The 10,913-nt window shown below is 42.4% G+C and overlaps 1 long non-coding RNA gene across 1 annotated transcript; it reads right to left on the bottom strand.

Moving 5' to 3' along the window:
• Positions 1 to 6,172: 6,172 nt before the first annotated feature.
• LOC147365255 (uncharacterized) lies at positions 6,173 to 10,677 on the bottom strand. Its single transcript, XR_015135321.1, has 2 exons — positions 9,972 to 10,677; positions 6,173 to 6,665 (listed from the first exon to the last, which is right to left on the bottom strand). It is a non-coding gene; the product is annotated as an uncharacterized LOC147365255 (long non-coding RNA).
• Positions 10,678 to 10,913: the final 236 nt, after the last annotated feature.

Here is a 10,913-nt window from a genome sequence, read left to right as displayed (position 1 = left end):
GGAATATTACTCAGCCATCAAAAAGAATGAACAATGCCATTTGCAGCAACATGGATGGATCTAGAGATGATCATACTAAGCAAAGTAAGTCAGAAAGAGAAAGACAATGCCATATGGTATCCCTTATGTGTGGAATCTAAAATATGACACAGACTTACCTATGAAATAGAAACAGACTCACAGACATAGAGAACAGACTTGTGGTTGCTAAGAGCAGGGGAGTGGGGAGGGGAGGGAAGGATAGGGGGTTTAGGATTAGCAGCTGCAAACTAGTGTATATTGCGTGGGTAAATAACAATGTCCTACTGAGATGTCTGGATGGCATCACCAACTCGATGGACATGGGTTTGGGTGGACTCCAGGAGTTGGTGGTGGACAGGGAGGCCTGGCGTGCTGCGATTCATGGGATCACAAAGAGTCAGACACGACTAAGCGACTGAATCGAGCTGAACTGTATAGCACAAGGAACTATATTCAGTATTCTGTGATAAATCATAATGGAAAAGAATAAGAAAAAATATATGTATGTATAACTGAGTCCATTTGTTGTACAGTAGAAATGAATACATTGTAAATCAACTGTACTTCAATAAAATTAAAAAAAATCTTTTCTCAGTCTGCAACTTATCTTTCAAATATCATTTACAAAAGTCTTTGTCAGACAGAAGTTTTAAATTTCAATGTATTTCAACATTACAAAACTTTCCTTTATAGTTGTAGTTAATATATCTTGATAAAAATTTGATTAAAAATCTTATGCTGATGGTATAAATATCCTTCTATATTTTTCTTTTCTGAAACTTAAAAAAATATTTTTCTTTCACATTTCGATCTTTAATCTCCTTGGATTGTGTGTTCCTGTCACGTGTGTGTGTGTGTGTGTGTGTGTGTGTGTGTATACAATGTGAGGAAAAGGCCTAATTTTACTTTTTTCCAAATGGCCAATTTTCCCAGTACCATTAATAGAATAATTCATCTAATCATCTATTATTTATAGAATAATTCATTACTCTGATTTGTAATTCTGTTACATATAAGCTACATTTATGGGTTTATTTCTGGGCTTTATCTTCTATTCCATGGTTTATTTATTTATTCCTGGAGCAATACCACCACTTTAAATTGTAATAGCTTTATAATAATTCCTTATATCTGGCAAGGTAAGTCTCTCAATTTTGTTCTTTCAAAATTTTCTTGGCTCTCTTTCCTTCCACATTAACTTTAAGATAATCTTATCAAGTTCTGTGATAAAACCCTTTGAGAGTTTAGTGGGAATGGCATTGAATTTATAGACAGAATTGGGAAGTGCACTATTTTTAAGACGTAGAGTCCCTCCATCCATAGATGTGCTCTATCTTTTCTGTTGGAGAAGGACATGGCAGCCCACTCCAGTGTTCTTGCCTGGAGAATCCCATGGACAGAGGAGCCTGGTGGGCTACAGTCCGTAGCGTTGTAAAGAGTCGGACACAACTGAAACGACTTCACACGCAAGTGTCATTTCTGTTGTTTATTTCTTTCCTTCAATACAGTTTTACATTTTTCTCCTTATAGGTCTTGAGCATTTATTTTAGTTAGATTTAGCACCAGATAACATGATTTGTCATTGTAAAGAAAATACATCTGATGTTTCACCACTGAGATATTTGCTGCGTGTTTTCCAAGGATACCTTTTTGGGAAGTTAGGGAAGATCTCACTGGCCCTAATGCTCTAGGAGTTTGTTTTTAACATGAAGCTTTGAATTAAAGTATAAGTATGTTTGAATTTTTTTCTTTACTTTCTGACATTAAAGATGTTCTAGGCTCATTTTATACATTTCCCATTCCAATCCAAAACCAGCCATTTATCCAGTGCAATTTATTTATCTTTTTAACTTCAAAATATTCAAAAAATATATAAATGTACAGCTCAATAAATTGTTATAAGGAAGGCACCCTTCCAGTGTTGTACTGGAGCTGATTCACATGGCCTCCTAAGAGTTTTTCTTCTTTTTTGTTTTTCATTTAATTTTTATTTGTGTATAGTTGCTTTACAGGTTTGAGTTTCATCAAAGTTTTTTTCATATAGCTTTTCTTCTCTCTTTCTAGTAATACGGTGAATTATGTTAAACATTTTCCTGAAGTTGAACCTTCCTTGCATTTCTGGGATAAGCGTCCCTTGGCCAGGATAGATAGATGATAGATGTATAAATAGGCGGATGGATAGGTTACTACGTTCAATCTGTGGGACTGCCTGGGGGGCGGCCACGGGGGAAAGGGCACTGTTGTAAGAACCTCATACAGGTACTTTTATGAGGGGTTGGCACTTTCTAGGCTTGCTGATGTCTAAAGCAGGCTCTTTATTTGGATTGTCTCGGAGCCCCATCTACACTCCACTGGGCCTCCAGGTGCGATGCCCATGGCATGGTGACATCTTGACTCCAGCTGGCTCTCTGGTTTTCTCTGCCAGACCCTATTTGTTTGAGCCTGTCCCCCAGAGGACAGGCTCCATTCCCTTCATGTCCTCCCCTCTGACCCTTTGCTTCCTTGCCCACTGTTGGCAGAGTGCAGCTCCCCAAGTCAGTCCTTACTCCTCACACTCCCTCTGATGCTAGCTCACCATGGCTGGCTTTAGGATTTTCAGGTACACAGAAGCCTTTATGACTCTTCGTCCTGGGAGCCCCTCAAGCCCTCTGAGTGGTCCTGGTCAAGCTCACTTGGTTTGAGGTTAAGAGGAAGCTCCTACCCACCCATCACCAAAGACACCCTCCTTTCTGCCAGGCCTTCCCAATTTGTACCCTTTTAGCAGATCACATTACTGACTCAATGGACACGAGTTTGAGCAAGCTCCAGGAGATGGTGAATGACAAGGAAGCCTGGCGTGCTGCAGTCCCTGGGGTTGCAAAGAAGGGACGCGACTGAGTGACCGAGTAACTGAACGACAACAACAAACAGCTCTACCTGGTGAAGACCAGTACTGGCAGAACTGGTTTCACAGAACCTTTGCTCACCCTACAGAGGTGAGGTGGTTTGGCATCTTGTTTAGAAATGAGAAAGCATTTTGCAACTGCATCTGGTTCTTGGTCCCAGGACCCTCAGTTGAAGGTGAGATGGAGAAAGTCCCATTTTGATATCTTGTTACACTTTTCTAGAGCATGGCTTAGTCTGTTTTAAAACTTATTGATGTTCAAGCTGGTTTTAGAAAAGGCAGAGGAACCAGAGATCAAATTGCCAACATCCGCTGGATCATGGAAAAAGCAAGAGAGTTCCAGAAAAACATCTATTTCTGCTTTATTGACTATGCCAAAGCCTTTGACTGTGTGGACCACAATAAACTGTGGAAAATTCTTCAAGACATGGGAATACCAGACCACCTGACCTGCCTCTTGGGAAACCTATATGCAGGTCAGGAAGCAACAGTTAGAACTGGACATGGAACAACAGACTGGTTCCAAATAGGAAAAGGAGCATGTCAAGGCTGTATATTGTCACCCTGCTTATTTAACTTATATGCAGAGTACATCATGAGAAACGTTGGGCTGGAGGAAGCACAAGCTGGAATCAAGATTGCCGGGAGAAATATCAATAACCTCAGATGTGCAGATGACACCACCCTTATGGCAGAAAGTGAAGAGGAACTCAAAAGCCTCTTGATGAAAGTGAGAGAGGAGAGTGAAAAAGTTGGCTTAAAGCTCAACATTCAGAAAACGAAGATCATGGCATCTGGTCCCATCACTTCATGAGAAATAGATGGGGAAACAGTGGAAACAATGTCAGACTTTATTTTTGGGGGCTCCCAAATCACTGCAGATGGTGATTGCTGCCATGAAATTAAAAGACACTTACTCCTTGGAAGAAAAGTTATGACCAACCTAGATAACATATTGAAAAGCAGAGATATTACTTTGCCAACAAAAGTCCGTCTAGTCAAGGCTATGGTTTTTCCAGTGGTCATGTATGGATGTGAGAGTTGGACTGTGAAGAAAGCTGAGTGCCGAAGAAATTGATGCTTTTGAACTGTGGTGTTGGAGAAGACTCTTAAGAGTCCCTTGGACTGCAAGGAGATCGAACCAGTCCATTCTAAAGGAGACCATTCCTGGGTGTTCTTTGGAAGGACTGATGCTAAAGCTGAAACTCCAATACTTTGGCCACCTCATGCGAAGAGTTGACTCATTGGAAAAGACTCTGATGCTGGGAGGGATTGGGGGCAGGAGGAGAAGGGGACAGAGGATGAGATGGCTGGATGGCATCACCGACTGGATGGACATGAGTTTGGGTGAACTCCGGGAGTTGGTGATGGACAGGGAGGCCTGGCGTGCTGCGACTCATGGGGTCACAAAGAGTTGGACATGACTGAGCAACTGAACTGAACTGAAAACTTATTGCCCATAGATAAATTGTTGTTTGGTTGCTAAGTTATGTCCGACTCTTTTGTGACCCCACGAACTGTAGCCCGCTAGGCTCCTCTGTCCATGGGATTTCCTGGGCAAGAATACTGGAGTAGGTTGCCATTTCCTTTTCTGGGATGTCTTCCTTCTTTAGGTATTGAGCCTGCATCTCCTGCATTGGCAGGTGGATTCTTTAGAAGCCCAGAAGTGGTCCTAGTATACTTTAAATAGTTTAAAAAAAAAACAAAACTATACTGTATCTGGAGTTTTATCCTCTTTTTCATTCTGAATATCTGTGCCTTCTCTATTTCTTTTTTGATCCATTTTTCCAGAGCTTTGATTATTTATTGGTGTTTTCAGAGAGCACTAAAAATTCTCTTGTTTCTTTGCATTCTATTTAATTAATTTATGCTTCCTTTCTCCTTTTTCACTTTTTAAATTGTGAAATAAATCATACATACAAAAAGTGCATATAAAGTCTTATGTATGTTTTAGGAATGATAATGAACAATTGTGTATCCATGACTGAGTTTAAGATACTGAATGCCAGGATCAGGGAAGCCCCAAACATATCCTCCTCTTCATCCCAGAGCAATCACTATGCTAAATGTTGTATTAAACAACCATTTACTTTTTCCCTCTCCAACAAACAGCAAATATTTATTGAGCACCTATTATGTGCACAGGCACTATTCTAGAACACCTTCCCCCAAAGTTATGCATTTAATTTTTACAAATGCTTTTCACTTATATATTACTAAACAGTACATGATATGCTCTGTTTAGCATTTTTGTTTTTGTTGGAGTACAACTGCTTTATAATGTTGTGTTAGTTTCTACTGTACAACAACGTAAATCAGCTGTATGTGTATATATATCCCCTCGCTCTTGGACCTCCTTCTCACTTCCTCCTTATCCCACCCCAAACTGAGCTCCCGGTGCTATACAGCAGCTTTCCACTAGCTATCTGTTTTACACATGGAGTGTTCTTGCTTAGAGAATCACATGGAGAGAGGAACCTGGTGGGCTACAGTCCACAGGGTAGCAAAGAGTCAGACACGACTGAAGCAGCTTAGCAGGCACACGCACGTGTACATATGCCAATGCCACTGTCTCAGTCTGTCCCCGCTTCTCCCAGCTCCCATCTACAAGGCCATTCTCTACATCTCCATCTCTATTCCTGCCCTGAAAATAGGTGCATCTGTACCATTATACGCATCAATAGACAATATTTATTTTTCCTCTCTCTGACTTACTTCACTCTGTACGACAGACTCTAGGTCCATCCATATCTCTACAAATGACCCCATTTCGTTCCTTTTTATGGCTGAGTAATATTGTACTGTATATATGTACCACATCTTCTTGATCCATTCATCTGTTGATGGATGTTTAGGTTGCTTCCATGTCCTGACTATTGTAAATAGTGCTCCGGTGAACATTAGGGTACACGTAACTTTGTGACTTATGATTTTCTCTGGGTATGTGTCCAGTAGTGGGATTACTGGGTCATATGATAGTTCTGTTTTTCATTTAGCTTTTTAAAAGGACCCTAGGTGCTCAGAATTGGATGAATCATAATCTTTGCTTCGTGGCATACCCTCACCTCTGGCCCATGTACAACACTTTTCTCTCCTCCTCTCCTCCCTCCCTCCCATCCTCTCTTCCTCTACACAGCTTCATTTTCTTTCTTCTAATGTAAAAAGCGCCTGTGGCTCCACTACCCAGCAAATGTCAGGATCTTAATAATAACCTGTATCAGGCTGCCCTCCCTAATCCAGATAACAACCACCCGGACTTCCAGGTTTGTGATTCTGTTATTTTAAATTTTTTAAATTATGAAAGTATGATAACACATTTACAGGAGACTTGGAAAATACAGAACAAAGTTTCATAGTTCCACTATATATTACAATTGTTTTTTAAGTAGATAAAGATTTTTAGTTGGAGTTTCAATGTCAAGCTCTCAAAAATTAATAGAATTAATAGAAAGTAGAAGGGGAGGAAGGAATGATGCTAAAGCTGAAACTCCAGTACTTTGGCCACCTCATGCGAAGAGTTGACTCATTGGAAAAGACTCTGATGCTGGGAGGGACTGGGGGCAGGAGGAGAAGGGGACGACAGAGGATGAGATGGCTGGATGGCATCACTGACTCGATGGACGTGAGTCTGGGTGAACTCCAGGAGTTGGTGATGGACAGGGAGGCCTGGCGTGCTGCGATTCATGGGGTCGCAGAGTCGGACACGACTGAGCGGCTGATCTGATCTGATCTGGGAAGGGGATAGTAGACCTGAAAAGCACTATGAACCAATTCAACATAATTAAGATTTACACAATTTTCACACCACAGCAAGGTACGAAATTCTATTCAAATTCCCATAGACTATAAACTAGGAGACACTGGAACATATCCAGGGATATAAAATAAGGTGCAAAAATTTCATGGTCTATAGGTATTGAAATCATAGAATCTGTTCTCTTAGCGCTGTAAAATTATGTTAGAAATCAATATCAAAAGATTTGAAAACAACCCACATGTTTTCAAGTGCAATGTGTTATTTACCAAGAGGGATATTTGACTCAGCCACTGAAAGCCTCAAGAATGTAAAAAGACTGAAAACACACAGAGGGTAATTGCAGAGAAGAAAATATTTAAATGAGAAATTAATATCAAACTGAGAAATTAATATCAAGGATACTTAAAAAACCCCACGGAAATTAAATGTCCACTTTTAAAAGTGTCATCATTCTCTTGCTTTGCTTATTTTGTTGTACTGTGTTTTATTTGCTTTCTCAAAAAGCCTATTTTAAATTTTAGTTGTTTTAATGTTATAAAGGACTTCCCTGGTGGCTTAGCTGGTAAAGAATCTGCCAGCAATGCGGGAGACCTGGGTTTGATCTCTGGTTTGGGAAGATCCCCTGGAGGAGGGCATGGCAACCCACCCCAGTATTCTTGCCCGAAGAATACCAATGAACAGAGGAGCCTGGCGGGCTACAGTCCATGGGGTCGCAAAGAGTCGGACACAACTGAGCGACTGAGCACAGAGGACATCATGTTGTATGTCATTTTTGGCAATTTCAACTTTTTACTTGGTATCATCATGATTAATTATATATGGTAACTTTTTTGTGGGGGGGATTCCTCTGTGGGTTGGCAGTAAAGAATCCGCCTGCAATGTGGGAGACGTGGGTTCAATCCCTGGGTCAGGAAGATCCCCTGGAAGAGGAAATGGCAACCCACTCCAGTATTCTTGCGTGGACAGAGGAGCCTGGTGGGCTATCATGATTAAGTTAGCTATGTATAATAATTTGTTTTTTATTATGGTAATACATATAATGTAAAACTTACTATTTTAACTATTTTAAATGTCAAATTCAGTGGCATTTAAGTATATTCATGGTGCAGTACAACCATCACCACCATCCAAATCCAGAACTTTTTTGTTTTCTCAAACACCAGTTAACTTGATTTTACACCACTGCACATTGTGGGAACACACCGCAGATTATTCATTTGTGTGTTGATGAACAAGGGTCTTTCCAGGGTTACTATTGTAATGTCTACTGACAAACACGCGTTCCCTGTCGAGTGTTAAGCACGTGAGTGTTCAGCTTTAGGAGATAAAAGTCAAGGGTTTTGCAAAGTGGTTGCCCCAGTTTACACTCCAGTGCAACGTGTAAAGGATATCACAGATCCACATCCTCACTAACACTTGGTGTTTCAAGCTTGTGATGTTGACAAATGGTGGTATGAAAGCTTTGAAAACCAGCTGTTATGTTACAAGTTGGGGAGGAGGCTTCCCAGTGCCTGCCCTTGGGGTCTCCTTGAACTCTCAGCTCTCAAGACCCTTTTAGAGACTTTATTTTTGCAGAGATTTTCAAAAGGACATTTACTGCCTTTCCTTCCAAATTATAAAAATCATTCATATGTTTTGTAAAAAACTTGAAAAGTACAATAAAAGTCACTTTTGATCGCATAACTGTTTTTAACATTGGTTTGTATAATCTTTCATTTTAATGTACAAATTTGAAATCAGACTATAAGTACTGTTTTGTAAGCTTTTCTCCTCTGCTCAACAATATTCAAATTATAATCATCAGGGTTATTAAATATTCTTCTATAAGGTGATTTTTAGTGACTGCATATAGTCCCATCATTTGAAGACACCATAAATTTTAACCAATTGTTGAATTAAAAAATATTTGTACACCATATATCAACAGATAGCCTTGTTCATAAATCATTGCATGTATTTGTAGTTGTTTCTTAGTAGAAATACCTGAAAGTGGAACTGCTGGGGATTGTAAATTTTTTGAAAAAAAGGTCTTCCTACCAAACAAACCTCATGTATCATATAACAGTTAGTTAATGGTGCACATTTACATTAATTGGAAACATCTGTATCACCAAGCTGAGCTTCTGGCTAACATGAGATAATGATGTTATTACTACACTCTGAAAGAACATTCTAAGGGTGAGGTGAAGTCGCTCAGTCGTGTCTGAATTTGTGACCCCATGGACTGTAGCCTACCAGGCTCCTCCATCCATGGGATTTTCCAGGCAAGAGTACTGGAGTGGATTGCCATTTCCTTCTCCAGAGGATCTTCCCAACCCAGGGATCGAACCCAGGTCTCCCGCATTGTAGGCAGACGCTTTACCATCTGAGCCACCAGGGAAGTCTAGCTCAAAGCAAAGTAAATTGCCCTTGAGTTTACCTAGGGAAGTATCTTCTGTAAGACTTTGAAAACTTGATAATAGGCTGGAGGTACCAGGGCCATGTTTTATGGGTCCCTGGCAGCATGGGATCCCATATTTAGAAGCCTCAGCTAAGATGGTTCCTGGTCCCCATATCCCATAAGAACAAGATAGGGCTGTTTTGAATATTGATGTATAGGGCCTATGCCAGGCAATGTGGGAAGGCATTTGCTTTACGTGATTTCTGTAAGAGGTGGGTATGGTACCAGGAATGCCTCATCAGGCAGGTGAGCTGCGGGCTCTGCTTGGGGAGAGAGAGTAACCACCCGTCCTTGACACTGGTGTGGCTGGCCTGCAGACTCCATCCTACTTAATCTTCATGGCCTGCAAAACCAGCGCAACAGACTGTACAACCCACTGTACAAACAAGGTGACTGGAAACCAGAGGCTAAGTGATGCCTTTGGGGTTACACAGAAGAGTCCCGTAAAAGACAGTCTGGGACACCAATCCTCGTATTCCTTCTACTGTCCCATGATGTCCTGTAGAGACAGACCAGCTGCCAATCCTGGACCAGGCTCTGGCCTCACATCACAGATTCCCAAAGCTAGAGGGGAAGGGGGCTGACAGTGCTCGTCAACCCTTTGTGGTTTTTTTAAAATTTAATTTTAATTGGAGGATAATTACAATATTGTGATGGCTTCTACCATGCATCAACATGAATCAGCCTTAGGTATACATATGTCCCCTCCATCTTAAACCTCCCTCCCACCTCCGTCCGCATCTCACCGGCAACTTTTTGGAAGAAGGAAATTGTGTCTTTGGACACTTGGCTCAGTGACCTAGAGAAAGACCCAGCTGGCTCTTTAGGAGACACTATCCCGAAGGAGGGGCAGGTGACAAGTTACTCACAGTGTGGTCTTAGGCAAGTCCTTCCCTCCCTGGGCCTCCGGCCTCTAATTCTGTGAGACGGGCGCTGGCTTAGCAGGTCTTTGAAAGTTCCTCCTCAACAGAAGCCCTGAGACTCTGCCCTGTCCACGGTGTCCGAGGGGCACCCAGCATGGGTCTCCATGGCAGGGCTCTCCTCTCTGTAAGGAGCGTTTGTTCTGGGTCGCTCTCTGAGTCTGAGGCTGATAATGTGGTTCTGCTGCTCCTGGGGGTTCCACTTTCGAAGGATCCCAGTGGCCTCCTCTGCTGTGGGCGAGGGCCTAGCAGGGCCACCTTCTGCAGAGATACGGCACTGGCATCACCAGCCACGCATGATGTGGCTGCTGCTGCTGCTAAGTCGCTTCAGTCGTGTCCGACTCTGTGCGACCCCAGAGACGGCAGCCCACCAGACTCCCCCGACCCTGGGATTCTCCAGACGGGAGCTCAGTTGCACAGCCCAGGGGGTTCCACGTGTTCTCCTAACTTCTTGTGGCCCTGGGAGATCCACAGAGCCCTCTTATCCAGCCCTCTGCAGCTGGTGAGCGGAGGAATGGGCCTTGGCTGAGGCACCTTTGTTTGCAAGTCACAGGATTCTACTAAACTGGCTTAAGCAAGGTGGGTCGCAATGCAGGCCAGGACAGCTTCACAAAGGCCTGTAGCCGACAGGGACCTGGCTCCCTCCCTATCTCCCTCTGACCTGCCCTCGCTCACTTTTAGATCAGCTGATTCCACCGGCATCTGGCCTCAGGTCCTTAATTAAAATTGGTTGCTGATGGGCCAGTTCCCCTCTCTCAGAAGTGTTTTCAACTCTGCCTGCCTCCTGGGGTCCACATTCTGGACTAGAGACTATACATCTTTTGCCCGCTACAGACCCATGGCTGAGACCATCAAGGAGGACTGCTCACCCCTGTCAGTAAATCGCATTCT

The sequence above is a fragment of the Bos grunniens genome, chromosome 10 (assembly GCF_055505025.1).
Source record: "Bos grunniens cultivar Pamir isolate PY7600 chromosome 10, Bosgru_T2T1.0, whole genome shotgun sequence".
In the NCBI taxonomy this organism is placed as follows: Eukaryota; Metazoa; Chordata; class Mammalia; order Artiodactyla; family Bovidae; genus Bos; species Bos grunniens.
This window is presented reverse-complemented; position numbering and strand designations above follow the sequence as displayed.